Source organism: Dreissena polymorpha, chromosome 16 (genome assembly GCF_020536995.1).
Source record: "Dreissena polymorpha isolate Duluth1 chromosome 16, UMN_Dpol_1.0, whole genome shotgun sequence".
Taxonomy (NCBI): Eukaryota; Metazoa; Mollusca; class Bivalvia; order Myida; family Dreissenidae; genus Dreissena; species Dreissena polymorpha.
The window spans coordinates 9569516-9597292 of record NC_068370.1 but is presented as its reverse complement, the minus strand read 5'-3'; the positions used below and the strand labels follow the sequence as shown (position 1 = coordinate 9597292).

The window sequence follows — 27777 nt, the reverse complement described above, 5'->3', positions numbered from 1 at the left end:
ATTGTGCGCTTTATAAACGTGTATTTTGTATTACTAATTAAACAAACCATTGAAGAAAATTTAATAGCATGAATATAATAATTATATATGTATTATTTACTACATTGTCATCATCATTACACAAAACAAATACATTTCAGTTGACAAGAAAATCAACTCATTACCGTTTCGGTTCAATTTTAAACAAATGCGTTAATATGGTCAGGCACTGTACATCTGGTAAATTATAAACAGTTAATCTGGTGCAATTGCACATTATTATCCCAGCGTATTAACGCACGTTTAATGTGATTTATGCAAATTATCATGGTAAATAATAAACAACACACAGTGAGTAGTCAGGTTAGTGATACATGGGCACCTGAGAGAAAACGTAAAATGACTGAAGAAACGGACCGGGAAGACTGCGTCGATAAAGCGAAAAAATTTAAGTCAAATGAATCACCTATACATCAGCAAGATTCAGACAAAATATTGAACAATGGTGAACTGCTTCTACAACTCTCGAAGGATATTCAAGGGATCCGGGAAAAGATGGAGGTACGTTTTGACGACATGAACGCCAGACTGGAAAATGTCAAAAATGTATAACTGACAATGTAACCGATAAATTAACAAAAATGTTTGACAAATGCATTTCATCAGAAACTTAAGAATGAAAAATGACCCGGAAAGTCGAATAGGAGATGTGAAAAAGGAACTGTCGACAGATATCGCGGAATAGTTGAGAAAATGGAGCAACTATCTAGTGGTGTCAATGTCTTTGAACGAAACTCTTTGGCAGAAAACTTTATTTTGCGAACTTTACCGTATCACGAAGGGGAGAATCGTAATCGGAAAATGTGACGTCATCGAAACGAGTTGGGATTGAAAGACATAAATATTTCACGTGTGGAGAGGAAGGAGTCGCGAGATGGGAAACCGGGTGTTGTCGTTGCACGGTGCGGCGACAAAAATGAAAAAAGAGCAAGTGTTACAAGCAAAAAGCAAGCTTAAAGATAGTGTTAGATTTAATGATCTCTATATATGTGCAGATAAATCCAAAAGTGAAAGAGATTTGGAAACAAGTATGAGAACCATTGTTAATGCAATAAAAAATGGAAGAAAAGATATTCGAGTTAATGGTTCAAGGGTGTTCAATGCGAAATCGCCGCATAAAACTGCACAAAATTCGCATTCGCATCATGAATCATCGGGAAATTTTCAGGCGGATGGAGAAATAACTATTAGTGGTCAGCTGGAATTTGGAACGTTAATAATTGGAGCACTGACTCTGACTCTTTGAATTATAATTTTAGAGAAGCTTGTGTCAAATATTTTGACTTAGATATAATCGGCATAGCAGAAACTCACTTGAAATTAGCAGAAACGTTATCTTTTGATGATTATATATGGTTAGGAAACAATAGGACACATGTACACAAAAATGCACGGACATGTTCCGGCGGAGTAGGTTTCATGATTTACAAAGATATGTGTGACTATTTTGATTTTTCAGTAGTCGATAAAAGTAAAGAAGATGTACTGTGGATACAGATGATAGATAAATCTAGTAATACTTCTTATTTTTTATGTGTATGTTATCTGCCACCAAAATATTCCACTAGAAATATTGATGAAAATGCTTTCTTTGAGTAATATTTATACGTATCAGAATAGAGGTACTGTAATGATTTGTGGTGATTTTAATAGTCGTTGCGGAGAAGAGGTTGATTTTATTGAAGGAGTTGATAATGTACATGTACCAATGCGTAATGTTGTTGATTTTACATGTAATGAGTAAAGCGAACCTTTTATAGAATTTTTAATCGATGCAAAATTTTGTATGTTAAATAGTCGAAATTACATTAAAACTGACTTCACTTGTATTCGACCCCAAGAAACATCAGTTGTAGATTATTGTTTAATAAGTCATACAGATTTACATTTATTTGATACTTTTAGAGTAATACGGCCGGCAGAACTGGCCCAGGAAATACAATTTCAACATCCAGTTGGTATACCTGACCATTCGCTTCTTATTTGGAATGTACAACATATCTTTGAACAGAAAGAGAGTGATCATTTCCCATTGCCTGAGAAACTCGATGAACTTAAGTTTTCAACTGATAAAATTCCTGATCACTTTCTTCAAAATGAAGAAACTGTCGATCAGTTGTTTCAATCAGTATATGATTTGGAACATGGTTTTCGTACGCGAGAATGTATTGCTCAGTGTTACTTGTCATGGAGTAAAAGGCGTAAGTCCGAAATGGTTCAGCATATACCATATAAACAGGTAGCCGATAGGGGGTCAATTTCAAATAGGAAGCGAAAGGTTGGTAAGCCATGGTGGTCTAATGAAATGACTCTTTTGTGGAATTTTCAAGTAATGCGGAAAAAGCTTGCTTAAAGTGTACATACCAATATAAAAAAGCAGCTCAAAATGCATTATAATAGTTGTAGAAAATCTTTTAATAAAGCTGTACAAAGTGCTAAGAGAAGATACTGGTATAAAATGCAAGAAGAACTTTTGTCTAATATTGAACATGACCAGACTAAATTTTGTAAGTCAGTTGGTAAAGTACGGGTTCATTCAGCTAAAAAATAAGGTAATTCCAATGTAAATTGTTGATAGCAATGGAATGGCTAATTGTCAGCCACATGTTGTTCTTGATCACTGGAAGCAGTCCTTTGAGAGTCTATTTTATCAAGATCAGAGTTCAGGACAGAGCGACGATAACATTAGTTTTGAAACTCCTCAAGGGGTACATGTACAAGAGTTTAATGATAATATATCAATCCTTGAAGTAGAACAAGCTATATTGAAAACTGGTAGAAATAAGGCCTGTGGCTTAGATAATATTCCTTATGACATTTTTAGAAATAGAACTTGTGTTATTTTTACATAAATTATTTAATATTTGTTTTAAGACTGGAAAAGTTCCAACTGATTGGGGGAAAGAAATTATTAGCCCAATACCAAGTCAAATATGTTGAATCCTAGAGACCCTATGTCATACAGGGGGATAACTCTGGCCCCCACTATGTATAAATTATATTGTTCAATTATGAATGACAGAATTTCAATGTGGCTAGAAAATAGTAATGTACTCCAGGATGAACAAAACGGTTTTAGAAAAGGGAGAAGTACGAGTGATCATCTGGTTAGTTTAACATTATAGATACCCGGCTGAAGAAACGAAAGCCAACTTTTGCTGTATGTATAGACTTTTAGAAAGCGTACGATAAAATTGACCGTTCCATTTTGTGGAACCGTATTGCTGAGATGGTTGTAAATAATAAAATGCTTTAAGCTATTATGTCACTATATTCAAATGTTCAGTCTTGTATTAGAATAAATGGTTTTAAATCTGAGTGGTTTAATGTTGAGATAGGATTGCGTCAGGGCTGTACTTTATCGCCCATACTTTTAAACTTCTTTATCAATGATCTTGCTGTTAAATTAAATGCACTAGGTTTAGGTATAGAAATTGAAAATGGTAAACATCTGTTTATTTTGATGTATGCTGATTTACAAACAATGTTGAATTGTCTATGTGAATGGTGCCGGGATAATAAAATGAATATTAATATGTAAAAAAGTAATGTTGTACATTTTAGAACAAGATCCATGCAGAGATCTCAATTTACTTTTAGGTGTAATGATGAGAAACTTGAATACACAGATAATTATAAATATCCAGGAATTATGTTAAATGAATATTTAGATTACAATTTTACTGCAAAGTTTGTGTAACAGGCAGCAGGAAAAGCTTTGAGCCTACTCATTGCAAAGTTCAAATCTATAGGTGGCATGCCCTTCAATTTTTATACAAAACTTTATGACTCTTGAGTTTGGTCTGTTATTTCATATGGGGCGGCTGTCTGGGGAACGAGACAATTTACATGCATAGATGCAATTCAAAATCGTGCTATGCGTTTTTACATGGGGACAGGTCGATATACGCCAAATCTTGCTGTTGCCGGTGAGATGGGCTGGGAGCCAACTTTTTCTATGCAATTGAAATGTATTGCTACTATTTACTGTAGATTTTCAAAAATGGATAACAACAGGATAAACAAAGTTGTGTTTAACTATTGTAAAGATGCAAGTGGTAGGCAATGTAAAAATTGGTTTTACTTGGTTCATGAATTGTTTAGAAAATATTATTGTGCAGAATTTATCAATATGGATAATGTTCATACATGCAAGACAGCTTTTATAAAGAGACCTCAAGAAATTTTTTAAACCAATATCTAGATAATTGGATTGAGTCATTACATAATTTGCATGGCCTACATGGCTGTGGTAATAACAAGCTAAGGATTTACATAGAGTTTAAATTTAGCTTTGAAACAGAGGACTATCTTAAAGTGATAATGCTTGTAAAACATAGGGCAGCTAAATTCCGTTGTGGTGTGGCACCAATAAGACTTGAAACTGGTCGATCGCTATGAGAGACTAGCAAAAAATGATAGAATTTGTCAAATATGCAATGATGGTGTGAAAAATTAAATACATGTAATCCTCAAGTGTCCTTTTTATACAGAAATTAGAGATTCTTTGTTTAGAAAAGCTACTCAGATACATAACGGGTGTCAAAATTTAAGTGATTGCAACAAGTTCAATTTCATTCTTTCCAATTTTAATATTGTTAAAGAAGCTGCAAAATCCTGCTACTTTATACTAGATAAACGTGCAAAATATATGTACCATATTTAGTTATTTTATCATTATGTTTTACATGTTTTTACCAATGTACAAAATTTAAGAGTTCTAGATATTTTACATGTATATTTATCAGGGCAAGCTATTGGCTTACATACTTCAGAGTGTAGATTAAGTTTGCTTAAAGTCAAATATTTAGGTAAGACATTACACATTTATATTATTGGGACCAAAACCAATAATAAAATTAAATTGTCCATATGTGCAATAATGCTGGCTGACCCTGTTGGAAATACATGTATGTTAATCTGTTGATTAATACTCACATCTATTGATAAATACTCACACTATAGTGTAAATATGCACTGTTAATTGACACTATGATCAGTGAAATATCTGATTGTCATTGAACAGTGAGATTTTAAAAAGAAATAATAGTTTTATTGTACAAAATTGAAATTTGATTTAAAAGGTTATTGTAACATTTTATTCAATATAAGATTATCACCATTAACCGAACTGGTCGGACCATGGCTGATAAAGGCTCTTTCAGGACATTTATTATCTTACGCGCTAGTGCCACAATATACAAATTTCAGTTTGTGTGTGTGTGTGTTTTTATTTGAAATCTTATGGCATTTATTAGATAAGGTTAAGGGTGGTAATCTAACTTTTATAATGTAAAAATTAAAGTTTTGTAAAGTAAAATGTCTCTTATAATTCATAAATTGAATGACCAATTATTATAATAATGCTTTTAATTTACATTGAACATTGTGAAAATTGTTTTATATTGGAAGAGACTTTAATAAAGAATAAATAAATAAACATTAAGTAATGTTTATTTTGCAGAAGGCCGGTAAATTAATTAGTGCTTTACTTTCAATTATATTTAACCATGTGTCGCCCATTTAACATCTACGTCATAGAAAATATGATATTCATTTGAGAAACTCCATTAAATATTCATCTAGGATTTTCAAAATATTTTCACGCAGAGCAATCTAGTGTTTTGTGAATTCAAAGTGCAAACGCTCTTGCATATATCACATGGTGATGTAAAAATAAATAATCTTCAAATATACAAGGAGTTTTTACTTTTTTACTTGCACATGATACTTGTTTTGACACGAAATGTATCATGTTTATGCGTACATTATTTTTGTATTGATATTAGTGTATTGTTGACATAAATTTATTTATATTATTGCTTTAATTCCACCTCGATCAATTGCGTGTTTTGTTAAGTGGTGTGTGGTCTATATTTACATAGAATCATAACGTAGTAACTACAAGTTTATCGTGGTCGGAAAAAAGAGTCAGTAATCTCGAATTCATGATATATTAAACCATCAAAGCGCTAAAGGCACTGCAGTTGTTCGCTCTTTGAAAGTATTTAATACTACTTACAGTCACATGACAGGAAGTTCGATTTTTGAACGTAGACCAATCGAACGACCACAAAAAATGCAAACACCAATGTAATTTACTTTTAATTGTCTACAGTGGTGAGATTTTGAAAAGAAAGGAGGTAAATGCCATTGATTTACAATCTCTCATAATTTTATACAGGATTCACACGAACTCCACTTATGATTACAAAGATGAAAAAAGAATTCTAATAACAAATAAATTGATATCAACGAGCATTGTATTAAATTCGCGATCAAACCACATTAAACATATTTAATATTTTTCGCCTGAAATTAGATGCTTCATTTAATGTGTTTCCATTTCATTTTTATTCATTTTCATGCACTGAAATTTACGTATAAATACTCTACTACACCCGTCACCAATATTTTTTATGAACGCACTATCTGCTGCAATTTTTAATTCGTAAATTAACTTATTTTGTTCTATAGTTTCAATGGGTCAATACTTTCACATCGTGTGCATTTATTCCGATTTAAATTGTTCATCTTAAAATACTTAAGGTACTGAATTGCAAGTCTATATTTAGTAACGTTTTTTGTTCTATAGTTTCAATGGGTCAATACTTTCACATCGTGTGCATTTATTCCGATTTAAATTGTTCATCTTAAAATACTTAAGGTACTGAATTGCACGTCTATATTTAGTTATAACTCCAGGTCTGTTGCAAGACGCACTCTTTTCATGAATGGAACTTGACAGACGACAGGAACAATTTTCGAACTCATAAAAACACGTTTTTAGATGCGTATTAAGGTACTTTAATCAGCAAATATTAACATATGGCTATAAAAAAGCGAAATATACATGTACTGAAATTAAATTGCTACCGCGTAAATTCTTTAAAGGTTGTTTTAATAACTTACTCGCCATAAGGATTCAATTGCTCACCATTTGCTTTTCACTTTTCATAAGTATCTATTGTTTACAGTTAAGGACGTGCGCGGCAGTTTAGTTTCACGCACATTTGTTTTTACTGTAACACCGTTTGCGCAATATGTGTATGATTTACGGATAGTCGTTTAAAAACCGGATGTATGTCAAATAAGGGAATACTATAAAAAAAATAAAGTATGATGAGGCAATACAAATTGATAAATATTGTGAAGCCCCTAAACTACACAATACGAATCAACCATCATCCCTAAGACAACACAGACCTTTTTATCGCGTGAGTGTAACGGCGATCATGAGTCTAATTACGGAAAAAATTCGATACATCCTAACAGTTGAATATCTTCGCAAGTAATACTTGTTTAAAACAGATAGCTTTCCTTAGAATTAAGTTTATTGGTATTGAATCATCATATGTTTGAAATATGTCATCAAAATATATTTGATTGCATATAAATTATAGTCAAAATCTTTATATACATTTAATGTTATGCTTAAAAAATAAATCGGAACACTTTTGTCATTTTAATTTCTCAGACAACGGGTTAAGATATCAACTTCCATGAAGTGTTGTTTGAGATCATTTACTACATAGAATACCTGATGAATTAAAATCATTTATCCACGACGTCTGGACCATGTGCGGGTTGGGTTGCATCTTGCCGCACGCGCAAATATATACATATATACAAATATTATTGATTTTTGTTCGCATATTTTTTTTCTCTCGGACCAATTTGATTAGAAAAAACATTTTGTTTATTTTTGTTTAGCAATTGATTAAAAGAAACATTAAATGTTTATTCCTGCTTTTTGTAACACGTTGAACTTCTTAAAGGGACTGTCAACCGCGATTGACGAAAAAAGAAAAGTTCTAAATTACCGTTTTTTTTTTACAATTATTAGTTTATATTAAAATATCACGACTGGTATATTACATTTCTTTTTTCGTCAATCGCGGTTGACAGTCCCTTTAAGACGCGACATGCAACATCGTGTACATATAGCATACGGGAACTTGGTAAGGCTCGTGATCTGGAATTGGAAACACCATTAAGTGCATTTTTAGTTGTGATTAACTGTGTTGGAACTTAGCATTAATTGTTTGTCTGCGAGTGTTATTTTGAATCGTAATTGTGACCAAACGAACCTATAGTGACCACATTTAATCTCTGTTTTCGTATTTTTTTGATAACCCATGAATTTGGGCAAGTTTGGATGAAATCTATTTGCGGGAAGGTATTTAAAGGTGAAATTGAGAAATAATTATTTTTTATTGTATCTTAAAACGTATCAGTTGTTGATATCGATTTGATGTTTGAAATCAAATGTTAATCATAGTTATAGATATACACAGAGAATTACGTTATTTGCAACATTTTTTCACTTTTGTGCTCAATTTAATCCTTTAAGGCATACTTGTGAGGTGAACTCGCACGTTGAAATACTCGTATTATTTAAGGCCCAATACAAAATAACAACACCAGTCACACCAGTCAGCCACGATTTTATTTCATTTTTATATCAGCAAACGATGGTTCTTACAAACTAAAAAACAATCAAACATATTCTATATGTCAAAAATATAATTTAAACTTTCGCGCATGTCATTCAAATGCATACAGTGCTTTAGTAAATGCGAGTCAATGTAGATTAAAAGCAAAGTACTGAGAGTACTGGTGTGACGATGCTTTTGAATAGGATCGATATAAAAGCATCAATCTTAGTTTATCTACATCACCACAATTGTGTATGTGGGTACGAAACAAATTTTGGTACGAAGATTTTGGGTACGAAAAAATTATGCCAAACAAAAAATTTGGGTACGAAAAAAAATTGGGTACGAAAAAAAAAATTGGAACGAAAAACACTTTGGTTACGAAAAAAAATTGTGTACGAAAAATTTTGGGGACGGAAAATAAATTGGGGGTACGGGAAAGTAGTACCCGTGGGGAACTTGACCCACAATCGCACATGCTCAGCCCTTTCCGTCAAACATCGGATAAGTACCTCGAAGGCAATAGTATGAATACACATTTCGTAAGCTGTAATGCGGTCTTACCTACGCGCGTCAAAATTTAAGCGAAATATGTTAACAAAGTGGTAGCCTGTCAAGAATGTTTGAATTAACGAAGACAATCGTGTATTGATGTAAGTTTATTGAAGAAATGTACAGAAAATATATTAAATAAGCAATGGCGATATTTTTCTCAGCCACATAATTGTTAAAAGTTTTATATCACAAAATAAAAGTGAAAGTAGAACTATAAAAAATGACAACCTGTCAACGTGTTGTTTTTGCTGGCACGAGAGGGCGATTACACTCAATGTGTTCACATTTTTACCATAGGCTTTGCAAATGACCTTTATAGTATGGATGGCTTTGTTATTATTTATTGCTATAATGTAACTGCATGAGTGTGTATATGTTTACAATACACAAAGCATAAATAATGATATAAATATACTGATAAAGTTTAGAATAATCTGATAACTATAGCCAAGTCGATTAAGGACATAAAATACATTTTTTCGTCCTGATTTCATGAAGACTTCCGATATTTATGCACATATAGTATCAATATATGGGGTGATCGACAAATAAAAAGTATTTTTTATCTGTGTTGTGCAGGCTCTTTTTGCATGACTGTGAAAGTTAAATTTTCATGTTAAAGGATGTCAATTTTTTTTCTGAAGTATTTAATTCAGTCATTGCTTATAATGAGCTGTTCTGCATATAATTTGCCATTTTGATAGGTGTTTGTTAGATGATCAACAGGAGATGACCAGGGTGCAAGAGAAGAGGGATATACATTTGAGATCTGGTCAGGGCTTCATATAAAAGTGGTTAAATGGTATACATTTTATATCTGGCCAGTGCTCAAGAGAAAATGGGTATACATTTCAGAAAATTTTACCATTTACAAATGTTTAAATAACGCTTGACTAAGGCTCTTAATTCATCTAGCATGAACATTCGTACTATATCTTTTTAACACTAAAAAATAATATTTAATGTACAAATTTAATCTACCAATGTGTACAGACACTACTTAACATATATTTGACTGTATTTAATGTAGGAACTAGCTAAAATATCCATTAGAAAAAAAGAGCAGGGGGTGAAATATTCATTGCCTGAAGCTCTGACCCTGGAGCTATGTTTATATATCTGTAAACACACTGATTAAAAAGTTAAACAATACATTGATACAACAGAGGGAAAATCATCCCCTCAAAACAACATGATACATAATTATGTATAATATTTTGGATCTGGATCTGGATCTGGATAGGTACACAGCAGGACTTTTAGGTTTGCGCGCTGCGGGAGAAAGATGGTAGTGACTTACATTTTGGATTTAATTTAATTCACTGAACTTCATCACTGAAGTTACAGTATGATCTCATTTGATATAGATGTACATGATTGTATTAAGCAACATATTAATTAAAGAATTATCAGTATAAATTACTGTCATGATTTTAGTATCATTTAAATGATTTCAGTCAAGTTTATCATTCATATACATTAATTGTGTAAATATTATTAATATAAGTATACTAGATGCAAACATATTTGAAATAATACAGTTTGATATACTGTATATAATGTAACTACACATCCAAGCAGTCCATCAAACCATTGCAACCGACCCACCTGGTGTGCCAACGCACCAGCAAAAAAGTAAAATGCCTTCTGACTTAGTGCCTTTTACTATTTATAACATCTACATTTGTTACAGATACATGCTTATATTTGTATGTGTTTGAAAAAATGTATAATCTTTAATGACATCATCTGAAAATGCATGTCCTAGACTTCAAAATCAAGGCCCTGGCCTGACACATTGGTAACATTAACGTTAAACTGTTACCAGGCTTATGAAATTAATTTTTATTGAACTATGTAAGGAATTCTAAATCGGGCACTGATTTTTCTTGTTTTAAAAAGTCATAGAGCAGTTGTGGCCTCTCGGTAATGACCCATTTTTGCTTAAATGTCACAACCTTAAAACTGTCCACACTTCTATAATAGCAAATCTGGATTTAGTTGATCTTCAATGGAACATTTATACTTTAGCTCTGTCAGTTAAGTCGGTTCATGAGAGATAATGGAAGATGCAACATCTCTCACGCCCCCTAGCATCGCCTTAAGCAGTATTCAATTCTCAACACGAAAGTGCTAGAGTCATTGATCCCGAGGGACCAGAACAAAAAACACTTGATTAATGTTCGAAATAAAATCATTTGATTAATGACAATTCTATTATTTGAGCCAGGACACAGGAAAAGGGCAGTCTAATCAGTATCCAATTAAACTATTTGTTATTGTCAGAAAACCGCTTTTAAGCAAACAGCTTTCAAGCGACTGCAGGCTGATCTGGATCCAAACTGGCCACAATCGCCTTAATGTCTCTTTTACTGTGACACAGTTCATTTAACTTTAAAATGATATCAAGTACTAAAATAGAAAGAAGAAAGAATACAAACCAGTAATTTGAGTAAAGACTTTGTAATCAATGTTGAATTTCAGGACAGCTTGATGATCTGCAAATCCCATATGATATGTTAATATCGGGTATCATAGTCATTCAATAAGTCGCAAAATGATCGAATACAATTTATAAAGCAAAATGTGACTTAAATTGATAACTAAAAATACCAGTACGCCAGTTTTACCGTGTCAAGCTGTCAATATCCAGAAAGTCCTTCATTCACATCGAATATATCCTTCGAATTCAATCCAGTGTTGTCATTAGCGGAGATTAAGTGAATAAATAAATATATATCCTAAATGACAGTTTCTAAATAGCCAAACAAACCGATTTATGATGTAAGAAAGTTTTGACACGAGTGTCAACATTCTCTCATGGGCGCGGCCATTGTTGTATGTTCAGGCACTAACGACAACTCTGCTAGGACAATGTTATCAATGATAATCAGCGAGGTATGCCGATTAGAAATATCGAGCTATCTCAATCGGACTGGCTCGTTTTTTTTACATAGGTCGCCATTGTGAAGAATTTTTTCATGGAATGATAACTTCTAAGACGAGCTGCTTCGCTGATGCATCATCGTCAAAAATCATTACAAATGTAAATATTATTACATTACAGTCAAAGACTTATAGATTATTATAATTTCAAAAAATTATTATAGATAACGAAGTTCATGTAGGCAGTGAATGAGTGTTTAACATGTTTGTCACAATTGTCATCTGTAATATCTCTTTTCACATGCATATTAGTTGTATGTAAACGTTTTCATAAAAATGCAATACTTGTGTTGAGATGTGTATTTATCGTACACGAACTGTGAACATAAAAATGTCTTGCATACATATGACCATAGCAATTTCAATAATATGTTACTACTTATAAATACATGTATGCATACAAATGGAATGCCGTGAAATGGTCAAGTTTTGCCAAGAATTAAAACGAATTCCGTTGATGTGTCCCTTTAAGTGTTTTGTGTACGTCTTGTTTTATGTTGGATACGTAATAAACCTAACTTTAATGATCTCGATACACATTATTAATAATGAGTGTTTTCATTTAAATTTAAATCTACATTTGCATTGGCAAACAGCAATACATTTATAAAGTCATGCCAAGAATTACAATCAATTTAATAACGTTGATATGCCCCTTTACATCTATTCTATACATCTTGTGTTTTTTGTGATTTTTTAGAGGGGGGAGGTTGCTGTATAATCCTTGTTTTACCGATTTTGCTACACATAATGTTTGTGTTCATTTATATTTAAATATTCTTTTGCATTGGCATACCGAAATAAATTGGCCAAGCCATGTCAAGAATTACTATTAATATCGCCGATATGCCCCTTTAAACGAATGATATACATCTTGTTTTCAGTTGGATGCTCTATTTACCTACTTTTACTGATCTTGCTACACATAATGTATGATTTTATTTACATTTCAATCTATCTTTTCATTGGCATACAGCAGTACGTGTACAAGTATATAATATTACGGCAATATAACACTTTAAATATTTATAACTATCACTTTACGACATTTTCAACTAAACAGTTCGACCAGCTGCTGCCTCTTATTGACTGCTGCTTCCTGTACTGGTGCGTTGTTTGTAACCGCAGGATCGATCATGTCCCCAACTTCTACCTCTATCAGCGGAATGAATAATTCCAAGCACAGTTTGTGTAGGCGCATGTCAACATTTGCCGTTTCATAGCACTTATTTGGCTTGAAAGGCAGTCGTTCGCCAGTGCGATGCAGACATCTAAAAAAAATCACAAGTCTTTCTTTAACATAGCACAATGAGTCTAAAAGATTGCCCTCCTTTTTAAAAAATCGTCAACAATTTTCTACATTTTAATTGACAAAATTGTGCTGTTTCCACTGAGGTTTATTTGATGTCAATATAAAGTTATACTGTATGTTCATTTATAAAAATTATCAATAGCCTATAAAAACACGTTATTTGTGTCTGTATTAGCCATTTATGCACAATGTCATTTAAATACAACGGAACAATTACTTTCATAAAAAGAGGACAAGCATAATGTATATTTAAGAGTTCAAATAAAATGCTCAGTTATTGCTGTGAATTGATCTATTTTGTGAATTAAAGCAACACAGTTATCTTTAAGCCATTGCTATCAAACACATAAGCGTCATGTGTCGCACCAGGCCATCTTGACACAACATCAATGGCCCCCCGGCCCCCACGTCCTCGACCTCTCGCTGGTGTATATGAGTGATCTCCCGTAGTAGACGTATCAGCTGTAATGTTAAGTTTCACCACCTTACCGCGCCTAATGACTAGATTACTTTCCCCATTTAACTCACGAGTGCGTTTCTCCTCCCTCAGTTTAAAGTCTTGTTTTCTTTGGTTTATAGTCAGGTCCGGTGTAATATAGATGCGCGAATAGTCTGGATCATTACGAAGCCTCCTGGCAGACTCAAGAACTGTTCTCTTACTATCAAAGTCCAGAACCGAGATTCTAATTGGCCTGGAATTTTTCCTGTCATCAAATGTACGCCCTAATTTTATACATTCCTTCACCTCAACATTTCAAATTAGTTTCACATTCAGAATTTCACACACCTTTTCAAGGTCGTCTTTCTTTCCTTCTGCAAAACCTTTTTTTTTTGCTTTCTGGAAGCCCTTGCACCAAAACATTCAACTTTCTCATTTCAATTTCACACTCTTCTTTTTTCTTAATCCCGGGTAATGCAATATTACAATGTTTACATGTCCACAGAATACTTGAGGGCTTACCAATCTCATCGAAAATGACATTTTTCAGATTTGTGCACTTTTGGCAGAACCAGGAGTCACACAGGTCACACTGTATGGATTTCTTTTTTTCATCTAGAGCTACTTGGCACTTTGTACATGGACAGTTTGCACTGTTTGTTGTCAAATTCTTTTTTGTATTTGCCATGCCTGAATGACCTTCAATCGTAAGTATACTGGGTGGGGTAAGAACAACAATTTACGTGGGACAAATTACGTAATATTTCTAGTGGGAATAAAAATACACTTCCCTACGTGTCTCTGGAGTCTTCCTGTGTACATTCCATATTAAATTTAAAACATATTTCACACTAGCACATTAGATTAGAAAAGATGTATACCTTCATGATATTTTTATCTGTTGACCAAACCGGAACCGGAAACTCTTCTCTAAATGGATACAATAGGAATTAGAACACAGATGATTGCATTTGCTTCACATAAAAGCTGCACCATTCATTTTTTATGTTGTGAGACTCGCTTGATTAACATGTGATTTTCAACACTATCGTAGTTTAGTATTGTTCAATTAAAACTTGTTGAAGTTTTACAAGTTCAACATTAGCGGGTGGGGTAAATCAGTCTTCATTTATTTACATCGATAAATATACGTTGGCGATAATAGAATGTGTAAACATAGATAAACAGACAGAAAGACCCAGAGAAGACAAGTCAATCCGCCAGACAGACAGAATGACCGAGAGACGGTTGACATACATACTGATAATAGACAGAAAAATCGATTGACAGAAAACCCGGAGACAGAAAGATTAACCCGAAAAACTGACAAACCGACAGAAAAGACAGACAGAGATACTGATTAACAGACCAAAATGCAAAAAGACAGATCGGCAGACAGACAGACAGACAGACAGACAGACACTTCGAGAGACGGAAAATCGTGGCGATGGACAGCTACATGTTCCTCCATAGAAGTGTTACAAACTGGCACACATTTAAATGTGCTAAATTCTTATGTTTTAAAGACAATGAAATCAAAATCTCCACATTTTGTTGGGGTGCACATTAAATATTCTTACTACAGTTTAAATAAATGATAATCATTTTACTTTTCAAAGTACAACTTTGGAATTTCTGTCGGTTAAACAATGTCATTTTCAATTCATTGCGAACATATCCTTAAGTAATTAATACTTAACAATGTTGCCTACAAACTATTATTACTAAATGACGTAATGCAAAGGAGTATGGGAAAATCCAGTGCATTAGGTTTGTTGTCAGTGTCTCTAAATTTTTGGATACTGTATGGGAGTATTTTTTAACATCTTAATGTTCAGACACGAAATTTCTTATTATTCGCCAGTGTCTGAAAACTTAAAATAATAAAGATATCCGTTCGCGCACTTATTATTTAGCGCCAGAATAAAACCACAATCGGGATTATTAATAACAGATTCATGGCAGGGTGTGAAATTATCTTAAACTCTATTGTTACGGTGAAACAATGCATGGTGCTGCGCAAGTTCACACAGTACACACACTATAGTCATTGGTAGATAATAAATATTATAAAACATTAAAGACACTGAAAACACAAGAAACAAAGACTGTATCATATATTCATTTTTCTATAGTTCGAAATATCACATGGTAAAAATTGAAAAGTGTAGTTCTATTTATATATGCAGTATAGATATTACAATAAACAGTTTGCGTGTCAATAAAATAAAAGTTAATTTACATTCATACATGCAATTTAAATTTATTCTGCATTTTTATTTTGTTTTATATATGTTCCAAAGTAACAAAGTTTAATTGAAATAAATAAATAACCATGTATGTAAGGAATTATGATTTGCTAAAAACAAATTAATACAATGGCTTAATTAAATAATGATTGAAATATAATAATTTACAACAGTTTCGGTCTTTTCAGACCTGCCACTCATTGACATATTTTTCGTGTAAGCAAATTGACTCTGCCACTAAAAAACACTGGAGCTCTCTTCCGCTTTGCTACATATGTGTCCGTTATCGCACTAACGACGATGGAACGTTCGACTAATGGATTGGTTAAGAATGTCTGCGTCAAGCCGCGCAAACAAGAGTGGCCAAAATTGACAAAGTATGTTGAGCGCGAAAGATTGTACGTTAAAGATTATAAAATCCAAACCACTCTTCATAACGTTATCCAACATCACAAGCGGGATGTTGTCGGCGACACACTTGCTGTTCATTTTCACTGTACTGACAAAACAGCATTCCACAGTTGTCTAGACGGGGATTGTCTGTTCAATTCAGTATCGACGCTTCTAGCCGATGATGAATCTCGCTCAACAGAATTCAGATATCGTTGCTGAATTGAAAAGGTTCTGAACAAATCTGACACCATGCGCCAATCACAATTTAAGCGCCTCACCGTAATACGCCCTTCATATGACAATGACTGTATCAGCTTTGCCAAGCCTAGATCCTTCACATCCACGCACATGTTCAAAGCACTTTCAAGACTGCTGAATCTTCCCATCAAAGTAATAATTCCTTTGGCGAACGGTAGCAACAACTACAGTTGGGAAGTGACAAATACGATCCTAAGACCACAACTGGCGGACCCATAGAGCGGTACCATCACATCGATATGGGCAAGTATGGCGCTCCCAACAAAGCCGCAAACATCAAACATCAACATGGGACCCCAAGCATATCGTGCCGATGGTAGACAATGTAAAGACTGAGGAGGTCCAGTCAATGGCAGAATTCAATCGTAACCGTATTTTAACACCGGCTGTAGCGCAACAGATCTGTACAAAAAACAAGTATAGTACGCTTGACATTGATAAGGATGATGAAATTGACTCCGAATATCATCAAAATAAATATGTAAGAGGCAAAGTTGAAAACAGTCCATTGTGCCCACAGCCCACTGTTAACAGAATTGTTATAAAACAACGGTACTATGTGTCATTAAAGGCAGACAAAAACGAAAAAACGCGTGTCATGGCTTTCCAACGACAGCATTCTGCAAAGTCCCTTAACGTGTGTTGTGTATATAGGCACATATGTAGAAATTTTGGAGATCAGAAAATACACGATGGAGACTAGAAACTGACCACCTTGTTTGCGAAAATTCCTGGAGGCACTTATGGTGGGTAATGGACAGTCTACATTGATGTCTCTAACACAACCTTGACTCGAGCGCACTGTCAATCACTCATGTTTCTCATGTCTTAACTTCCTCGTTCTAGATGCGCTGACTGATAAATTCAACAAATTGTTTCTGTGGATATTGGTTATACACTAACATTTGCTCCATAGTTGTCCACCTTTATTCTTTCAGTGCTTCTTGTGTTTCAAACAAAGGAGATATCTGAGAAAATCTATGGGGTTTTGGACCGCCGCGGAGTTCAGAGGCCCAATGATATTGGCCTCCTTCTTAATTATAATCCTAGGATTGAATGTATGTAGACTAACTAGGATATTAGTATTTATTTATTTATTTATATGGACTTGTGCTAGGTTATTTGCAACATTCCATATTAGTTGTATAAACAGTAAGGCAAAATATGATTCTGCTATCCAACATCTGTCTAATGGGTAACTTGTTGAGTCAAGTCAGTATACTTCATTTACGTTGATGTCATAATTGAAAAACAGAATTTCTGACCTTATAACTTATGGCTTTATGATGGTCCAATCGACTTTGCAAAAGCAGCTTTAAGTAATTTGCTTGGAAGCATTGGCTACTTTATTGCAGTTCTTTAGTTAAGTCATTCTATAACGAGGAACCGGATCCATACTGGAATGCCACTATATAAACTGGCGTGCCATCACGGTCTTTTTCCCACCAGGGTTTCTTTGGGACGAAGGATTTCACAATCTTTTGATGAGAAAATGGGATCCCGAGATCTCGAAAGACATCGTTTCTCACTGGCTGTACTTAATGAACACTGAAGGATTGATACCGAGGGAGCAAATTATTGGAGCAGGAACGAGGGACCGTGTTCTAGCAGAAGTCGTAGTTCAGAGATACCAGAACGCCAATCCACCCACTCTCATCATTCCGATGAAAACACTGGTTCCGTACATTTAGCAAAGTGCAAAAGAAGAGCAGGCCTTAAAGCAAATCATGAGCAGATTGAAAACTTCATTTAACTGGTACAACACCACTCCTCTCGGATTAAAACCGTTCCCGTATCGGATAACGGCTTGCTCGATGCATTGCACTGGTCAGAGAAGAAACAACAGTACTGTGACTACGGTCTCCACACTGACAGAGTGAAGCTGGAGAAACCCCAACCTAAACCGAATCAAGCCCCGGTGCAGTTGGAGAAAAAACTAGATGTGTACAGTGAACCAGAGCTTGGATTTGTGAACGCTTTCGGTTATGTGAGATTGTTTCCAGTGTTGTTGAAAATCGTTGAACCTATCTCACCAAAATTAATTAAGATTTTAACAAATACACGCAAAGAAAAACTTGTCTAAACCGACTTTGGTTTACGCTCTCTCCTTGTATAATCGTTACAATACTGAACATGACCCGCCATATTGGAGGGATGCCATATGGATCAATATGAACTATCTTCCGCTGGGTGCACTAGACTATTTAAGAAAGCCCACCCCCGAGCCTTATCCTCCCCAGGCCGACGGAATGTACGTCGAGCTGAGAAATAACTTTATCTATAACATGTATAATCAGTAAGTAAAGACTGGCCATATATTGGAGAATTACATTGACAAGACTTGAGTGGGTAAAGGGTGCCATCCATTTACCGGATGGTTAGCTCTGGTTACACTTATTATGTCCGAAATATATGAATTACATTTACATGTATAATCTAGGAATGTGTTTTTTTTATAAATATTTAACGCTTAAATCCATGGCAGCTTTAAAAGCGTGTTATGCATGTAGCATTATTTTTAAATAAATGGACCGGTATGCCAGGTGACCAGTTTGACTTAAATATGGCACTTTAAACAATGTAATAAACTGAAGTAAAATAACTGTGTAGTCAAAATGTTTCATAATTATAAACGATTATTTCCTGACATTGACTTTACTATATTGTTAGATTTGTATATGCCCTTTTTAAAAAGCGGCGTATTATTGTAAAACCTGCGGTAGGCAGTGGGTGATGTCCATAAAAATGTTAAAAATGTTAGCTCATTTACTAAAACAATTTAAATTTCGGTATCATAAATGTTTCTGATAATGTTTTTTTGCTAAATAAAACGGCCAAGTTAAGGTTGCCATGGCGTAGTTGGTATGATGTCTATCTAGGGATCGGTAGGTCACGGGTTAAATCCCTACCATGGGAGCGTTCTATTGATCTTCCTTAAGATACCAAGTACCGGTTCTACACAGGAAACGGACTCGAGAGCGGTTCAATAAGCTTTAGGCTTTCTATGCAATCGAGCTAAAATAAATACCATAATTACTCTAAAGTTTTCTGACACTCAAAGTTTTCTGACACTCAAAGTTTTCTTTCACCCTCTATACATATAAAAATACCATATCAACCACCCAAAATTGCTACAAAAATATTTTATCTGATCCTGGTAGGGTAGATGGTCCTTTATAACATATGAACAGTTTACCAAAAGTGGACCCATTGAAAGTTATGTTTTTGAAGATGGCGTCCAAGATGGTAGCCAAAACATATTATTGATGATAACTATAAGACTATCCACTCAAATGGGATGATTTTGGTGTCTATACTTGGGATTAGGAGGCAAAGAACACATTAAGATAATCGTTTATTATGTTAGTCTAGTACGCAACACTGAAATCCAACATGGCGTCCAGATGGCCCCTTACACAGGGACCGCAGGTTTATAACTATTGACTCAAACGTGATGACTGTTATATCTGCCGCCATTGTTTGGTGGACAGGAAACACATTAAGATCATTAAACACGAAAGTGATCCATCGTAAGATATGTCCAATATGTTATTCAAAATTGCTCTACCATGCGACAAACTTTTCTGTTTAATTTGACTATACATGGGTCTAGATCTATAACCTGGTTTTATTCGGCTGAAGAGACTCATAAGCCTCATTGAGAAAGCATTTTAAATAAACCCTTTAATTCCCAATATTGCACTGGTACAAAATCACTTTCCCAGACAGCCTATATTGTGGAAGCATTGTTAGATTCTTATTGCATTGCTCTTTTTGAGTCTAAGCATACGTGCCCTGTTTGAGATTTGTCTGTGCCTGATACATAACGTTTTAAAAGTTATCTCCCTTGATGATAAGTACACCATTTGTTTATTGCATGGAAAATAGTAGACGCAATTTAAATATACATTAACTACACAGTGAAATCAAATTAGAGTAAGTAAACTACCTACAATTGTCTTTGTTATAATTGTAAATATGAGGTACTTCAATCCGTCTGAAGGTATATTTAACTTTAAATGCAGTCGCTTTTGTACAACAGAATGCTTATTTTTGACTGTTTATCCAGCAGTGCTCGATTTTGTTTGTGTAAAATCCTTAATACAAGGGATTACAATATGATCTTCTTAATGCAGCAACGTTATTGTTATTTCCTCATTTATAGTTATAAACAGTAAAGATAAGCAAATTTTAGTGAATGGGTATTTGGAAAATAGAGCATACAAATTAATTTGTTAATCTTTTTTCGTATTTTTATCATAAACAGTTTTACAAGTTTTGATTTAAATACCTAATTATCGCCAGTACAACCGTGTTTACAATATTTAAGAATTTTCTGTAGTTACACCATGCCTTGGGTTCTAGAGGGTTAAGAGTACCCATTCCGATATTGAAGCTTGGGCGTCATAACAAAAATATAAAGTTTTTATTATAAACATATCAGTCCTGCGTGTGCTAAACACTGCATCACAAATGTTTTAAGGGTTGTGTCAACATTGCCAGTATATTGGGCCTATCGTGTGTAGATTATAGCATTTTAAATCAGAGCAGTAAACAAGTAATTATTGCCTCTTTTTTCAGAAATGATTTAATAATGAGTGCTTACACAGACAGGCAAGATGTGTGTCCAATGTGCATGAAGGAGATTGAGAATTCCAAGAATAACTTGGTTGCTATTTAGTTGAAGAGAGTAAAGGGAATAAATGAAGCAAGTGTGAAACGGCAAGACGATCTTGTAAATGAGGCTGGTAGTAAAGTACATAAAAAATGTCGTCAGCAGTACACAAATAATAAAAACATTAAAAATAATGTTGCAAAGCAAAATTGTAGTTCTGTACAAAAGAGAACCTCATGGTAATCAAGTGGAGATTTCGAAAGTCATAAAGACTGCGTAATCTGTGGTTGTAAAGTTAAATTGGACAAAGGGCATTTTAGCTGGGTACGTACTAGCCAATTTGTGGAGACTGTTTTAGAGGTCTGTAAAGCCCGTTCATTTGAGTGAGAACTTACTGTAAAGGGCCGGATTTAATACGAGACTCACATGCAGCAGGCGGAATTTATCATCATTCATGTACTGGAAAAAAAATACTCGATATCAAACGCAGAATATCTGGTTGTCTTAAAGATGTAGATAAGTATGAAGCATTTTATAAGACGTGCTCTCACCTAGAATTACACAGCGAGGAGCAAATAACTGATACATCTTTGAGAGAAATAATGCGAGGTCACCTTTGCAATCCTGATTAAGAACCTATGACAATTACAGTTTGAAAAGGCATCTTAAAACTTGCTTCAATGACACTGTTCATTCTTCCTAAGGAGAAGATTTGGAAGATATTGTTACGATGGGACAGCACACATCGCAAACATTGAGTTCATAATACAAGCAAAAGTGTGAGGAATTTGATGAAGAGTCCAAGACACCCGCTATCATTTAAACTGCTTCTAGATTAATTAAACGTGATATAAAGTATGAGGTTATTACCCTGACGAATCGGTATCTAAGTAGTGAGAATTTCTTCCGACGTTTCTGCGGACACTACTGGAGACATTATTATGTGGAAAAGACACAAGACGCATGGTCGCGGCAGTTGGTAATGCTATTATTCAAGCAGTTCGTCCATGAGCTGTGATTGTACCACTACACGTGGTATTTGCTGTACAAATCCATCATATGTATTGTTCAAAGTATATTGTAGATACTCTTCACGAAATTGGATTTTGTTGTTAATATACAGAAGTTATGAGATTTAAGAAAAATGCAGCGGATTGTGTAGTGATATAGATTTGTTGGAGATGTATGTTCTCTTTGCCGCCGAGAATGTTGACAACAACGTTATCAACATTTACGGCATAGGTACTTTTTATGGTATGAGTGTCATTGCATCTATCATCCCTGCCACAGGGCTAAAACAATGCGGCATGAATGCTCTGATCAACACAGCTGTGACTAAAAGGGGATGCTATGTTATTCTGTCACCAGTGTATGTAGATGTTGATATTGTAAAACAAACATTCATAAAACAACACTGTTGGTGGGAGAGGATAAATATTTGCTCATCATGCTCCTGCATTACTCCGAAAGGGACAATAGGACCATCTACCTTCTCTCTGATATAAATAAACAGTCAAAGGAACACACATTGTATAATATTAACCTTTTAAAAGAACTTTAACCAAACGAAGTGTGCAATGATTTGCTTTTTGTTCATGCTTACTCAGGTTGTGATCAACGTCAAGAATTTTTGCTTCGGAAGAAAGTCAGTCTTGCGGAAATATTAGCAAAGTCTGTTCATGTCACGAAAGTCATATTACAGTTCATTCCTCCTTCCAAACAAGATTCAAGGGGACATATCAAATCTTTTCAAACGCTTGATGGTGATTCTGATTGGTGACAAGTCCAAATCTTTTAAATCCAAGTGAATCCTCTAGATGCAGCTGCAGACGCTATTGACTCCCCTGTAATGCTGTATTTGGCCCTTGCCAAACTGTTACAATACAAACAATCACAATAGGTCGGTACTGAGGAGGAGGAGGACGACACCGACAATTTAACGTTCTGTGACAAATGTTATGGACAAAAGTGCTTGTGTATCAGATGGTATTGGACAGCTGAATGTCATAAATTTGATTTCATTCAGACATTTGGACTTATATAGGAAAAACTTAAAAAATATGCTTTTTTAGTAAAAAATGTCCATAATTGCACTTAAAGTATAGTATTATATAATAATGTTTCATAAACATAATGATTATAATAATAATAATTAATGATTAAAAAACCCATATTCACCTAAAATAATAATATAATTACATATGAGGAGCACACTGCTCAAGAATGAATAAATGAATAAATATGGCTGAAGTGCTTATATATAATGGTAAACATTACATTTTATGAGCTCAATTTTATCAATTAATAATTCATATATATAATTGAGTAAGAAAGTGGGTATTTTATTTATCAAGCATCTTTGTGCCTAAATTACTGTTTGTTTTCAGTAACCTTTGATGCTAAAATTAAAATAGAAAGGTATCAAAATCTTTTTTTGAATATATTGGTATGAAGGGGAACCTTTGAACAACTCATGTTTTTGTGTGATAATATGCATGGATTATGGGTAAAGTGTCAGAATTAAAAGGCAATAATTATCAATATAATAAGGGCAATGTTAACAAATGTTCAAAAATGATTATTCCATGGGTTGCTGTAATGCATGGATTATAAAGTGTTAATGCTTATATGCTTTTGAAGATTTTAAATAATATTTACTGTTAAGTTCAAAGATTTCACTTTGACCTGATCTTGTATAAGCACATTTGAAATGTGCCATGTTCTTAGCAAAAAGGGGTTCCATAAAGGAAATGTTTTGATAACATGAGTTTGTGTTTTGTGTCAACACTTTCACGTGTACTGCAACTTTCACACGTAAAAAGGTCCTCCTTGGGTGATGACAGATTCAATAGGGTCTTGTATATTGTCAAAGCAAACCATTTAGTTGCGAATATATTATGAAAAGTCATTATATTGGTCCAAATTACCCGCCCACTTTATTTCAGTGGATCTAATAGGCTGAAGTATTGCTTAAATTATTATGTGTGAAAGGGAAAGGTCATTCAAACGGAAAACTGAAGTAAGTTTTTATCATTGATATTTTTTGTTTCAATTTCTGCATTACTAATCGCACAACTTTTTATGTCGGAGGAGAGGACATTTTAATTTAATATGTATATATTTTCTTTCATGATTTATAGAATTGATATCAAACAAATTTTAGTGATCTTAGATACGAATTACATAATTTATTCATATAAAACATCTATATTATAAATTGTTGGAAAATGATTGTATAGTAATAATAATACTTATACTTTCCAGTCATATATGTGCTGATGGTTTCCTTTAAATAAGTTAAATAAATTCTTTCAGGCTAGATTCACATATATTCAACACTTACAGGATTGTTCCGTCATACTTTTTTACATTAAATGATTACAGGTACTTGATATAGTGGGTCCATTTGCCAAAATTGCTGCTAAATACGCTTTATGTGATAGTCCATGTTTGAAACTTTATCAAATTTTATTTCTGATACAGTTATTAAAAGTTTACTTCTTACATTTTAATTGATGTAAATGTATTTAAAGATATTATATGCTAGGTAGCTCATAAATGTATATTTTGTTTATCTACTTTTGTTTAAAAGTGACTGCAGCTAGATTTAACAAACCCTTTATTTTATCTGTATCGAGCATTTTGTAAGAATTATTGACCTTTTTCACTTAGAATATGCATATTATTGATAAATCTATGTTAAAGTTTGCGTACCACCTCAAATATTTTCTATGTCCCTTGACATATTGCTTTCATATTTTGCAAACTTCTTACCAACATGACCCCAATCTATAAACAATAGCAGACAACTGTATCAAGCATTTTGTAAGAATTTTGGCCCTTTTATCACTTAGAATATGCATATTATAGATAAATCTATGTTAAAGTTTGCGTACCACCTTAAATATTTTCAATGTCCCTTGACATATTGCTTTCATATTTTGCATACTTCTTTACCAACATGACCCCAATCTATAAACAAGAGCAGACAACTGTATCAAGCATATTGTAAGAATAATGTTCCCTTGTTATACTTAGAAAATTGCAAACTTGGTTAAGTTTAGTGTTTAGGTCCACTTTATTTTTAAAGTAGCAAAGCTATTGCTTTCATACTTGCAACACACAATAACTATCATAAGAGGACTGTGCAGGAAAAGTTATGTAACTCTTACTGGCATTTTGACAAGTATGGCCCCTTTTATACATAGATAATTGAACATTTGGTTAAGTTTTTTGTTTTGGTCCACTTTACTCCTAAAGTATCATAGCTATTACTTTCAGACTTGGAACACTCGCTAACTATCGGAAGGGGACTGTACAGTGCAAGTTGCATAACTCTGGTTGGCATTTTAGCAAAATTATGGCCCTTTTTTGTCTTTGTAACTTTCAATATTTTGTTAAATTCTGTGTTTAGATCCACTTTACTTCTAAAGTATCAAGGCTATTGCTTTCAAACTTCAAATACTTTCTAACTATCATGAGGGTACTGTACCTGGCAAGTTTAATTTGACCTTGACATTTGAATGACCTTGACTCGAGGTTAAATTAATAAATTTTGCTTAAATTGCCATTACTTCTTTACTTATGATCAGATGTGATTCATACTTTGACAAAACATCACTTACCTGACATACCACAATGGACTTCACCCAAACCATCCCCCACACCCCACCCCAGACCCCCCCCCCCGATTATTTTTTTTCCTTTTTTTTATTTTTGAAAGATCATCTAATAAATGACCACACTCCGACATTATACTCCCCTCTCCATCCCCGCCCCAACCACCCCCTCCCAACCAAAAACATTATATATTTTTTTTTAATTGGTAAAAAAAACAAAATTATTTATTTATTTTATTTTTGAAGGACCGTCCAACCATCCAACCCAAGCTATAATTGCAATCAAACTTAAAATAAAATGTAATTTGTTTGTTTTATGTCTTTACAAATGTTCAATTGATTGTGGAAAATATACCTCAACTCAGAATCGTCAATAAATTACAACTTTTTTTAAATATAAGCGATCAATATGTTTCAATTATGGTCTTTTTCCACTTAGAATATGACCATATTACCTTGACCTTATTGAATATGAACAATTTCCCCATGATGGCTTTCGTTATACTGTCAATCACTCGAATAGTCGAGCGCGCTGTCTTCTGACAGCTCTTGTTTGTCTTACCTGCTTGATATAGATGTCACAGTAGCAGTTGGTGTATGTGCATTTTTATGTGTATCTCTAAGATCGTCCTTACTGTAATTCGATAATTGAATATTTAATTATTTTTAATATAGCTTACCACATAAAAAATTATGTTCCCCAAGTGGAGAAGCTGCAGTGCATGCGTTAATAAGAGATCAAAGGTCACATTTAGGGATGATTGAGCTTTTTTTACCTGTTCCAGTTATCCTTCATCAGGCAATATACCAAACAAGATATTCAAAAACTTTGTAAATCTTATTTGTTTTATATATTTGGATCTTTATCTTAAATATTAACTTGTTATGACCACCTTCACCTACACTTTAAAAAATGAAAAATATATAAATATAAGCTTGCTTTCTTAGTTCATTCTTATTTATTATTGTGTCTTATCTCTCACACGTATGTGTTTCAAATATTGTGTTAATAGATTCACATATGTTTGAAAACTGATTACCAAAACAATGTGGTATAGATGAATACCGCTTAAGTGGCACATGATTTTCGCTGATTTTTACCAACAAAATATTTGTTGCAGCCAGTTCATGTGTCAACGATCACAAATTGTGAAAGATGGCTTGGAAAAGTGGGAATTCAAAGCGCAACCTTGCAACAAACAGCGCGATGAAAACAGCTGTGGAGTGTTTGCATTGATGGTAATAAATTAGCTTTATAGATTAGTAAATATATTTTTTGCTTAGTAAATATCTGCATTAACTTTTATTCAACAAAATAATGGGAGAATGTAGAATATAATCATCGTACCTTTCTGTTGGTGCATTGGTTTTTAGAGCCATGCATTTTCTTTTAATTTATAAAGGACATGATATTTCATATGTAATATCATAACCTGAGGATCAAAAAGAGTCCCACTTTTGTCAACTTACCCTGAAAATTAGGTTAAACAAGTTGTTTTTCAGTGTCATAATGTGATTGTATATTAATGATGCATAAAACATGAATACTTTTCACTGTCAAACTATCGTTCTTGCAATTTTATTTTCAGAAATAGAATATTTTTGTGCACACTTAATCTAGTGAATATATGCTTTCTTATTACAAACAAATGTTGTTTTTTTAAGTAAATTATGAATGAATTTTACTTTCTTTCCAGACTGCCGAATGTTTGGTCAGGAAAAAGCATCCCACAATGTTGTGACAGCCCCATGTTTCAGTATTTCGAGACTACGTGAGACGCAGACTTCTGATTCATGGAGTGCGTCAAACATATCTGTGCGACTCATTCCCACGCAGACCAGCACGGCATAATAAAATAGATTTCATGCGATGTTTACAAACGGTGGCTGCATGAGACCTGCGTCTCAAATTTT

The 27777-nt window shown here is 33.8% G+C and overlaps 1 pseudogene; it reads left to right on the top strand.

Annotated features, from left to right (window-relative positions):
• The first annotated feature begins 378 nt into the window (after nt 1-378).
• On the top strand, nt 379-18929 carry LOC127862830 (mannosyl-oligosaccharide glucosidase-like; annotated as a pseudogene).
• Nucleotides 18930-27777: the final 8848 nt, after the last annotated feature.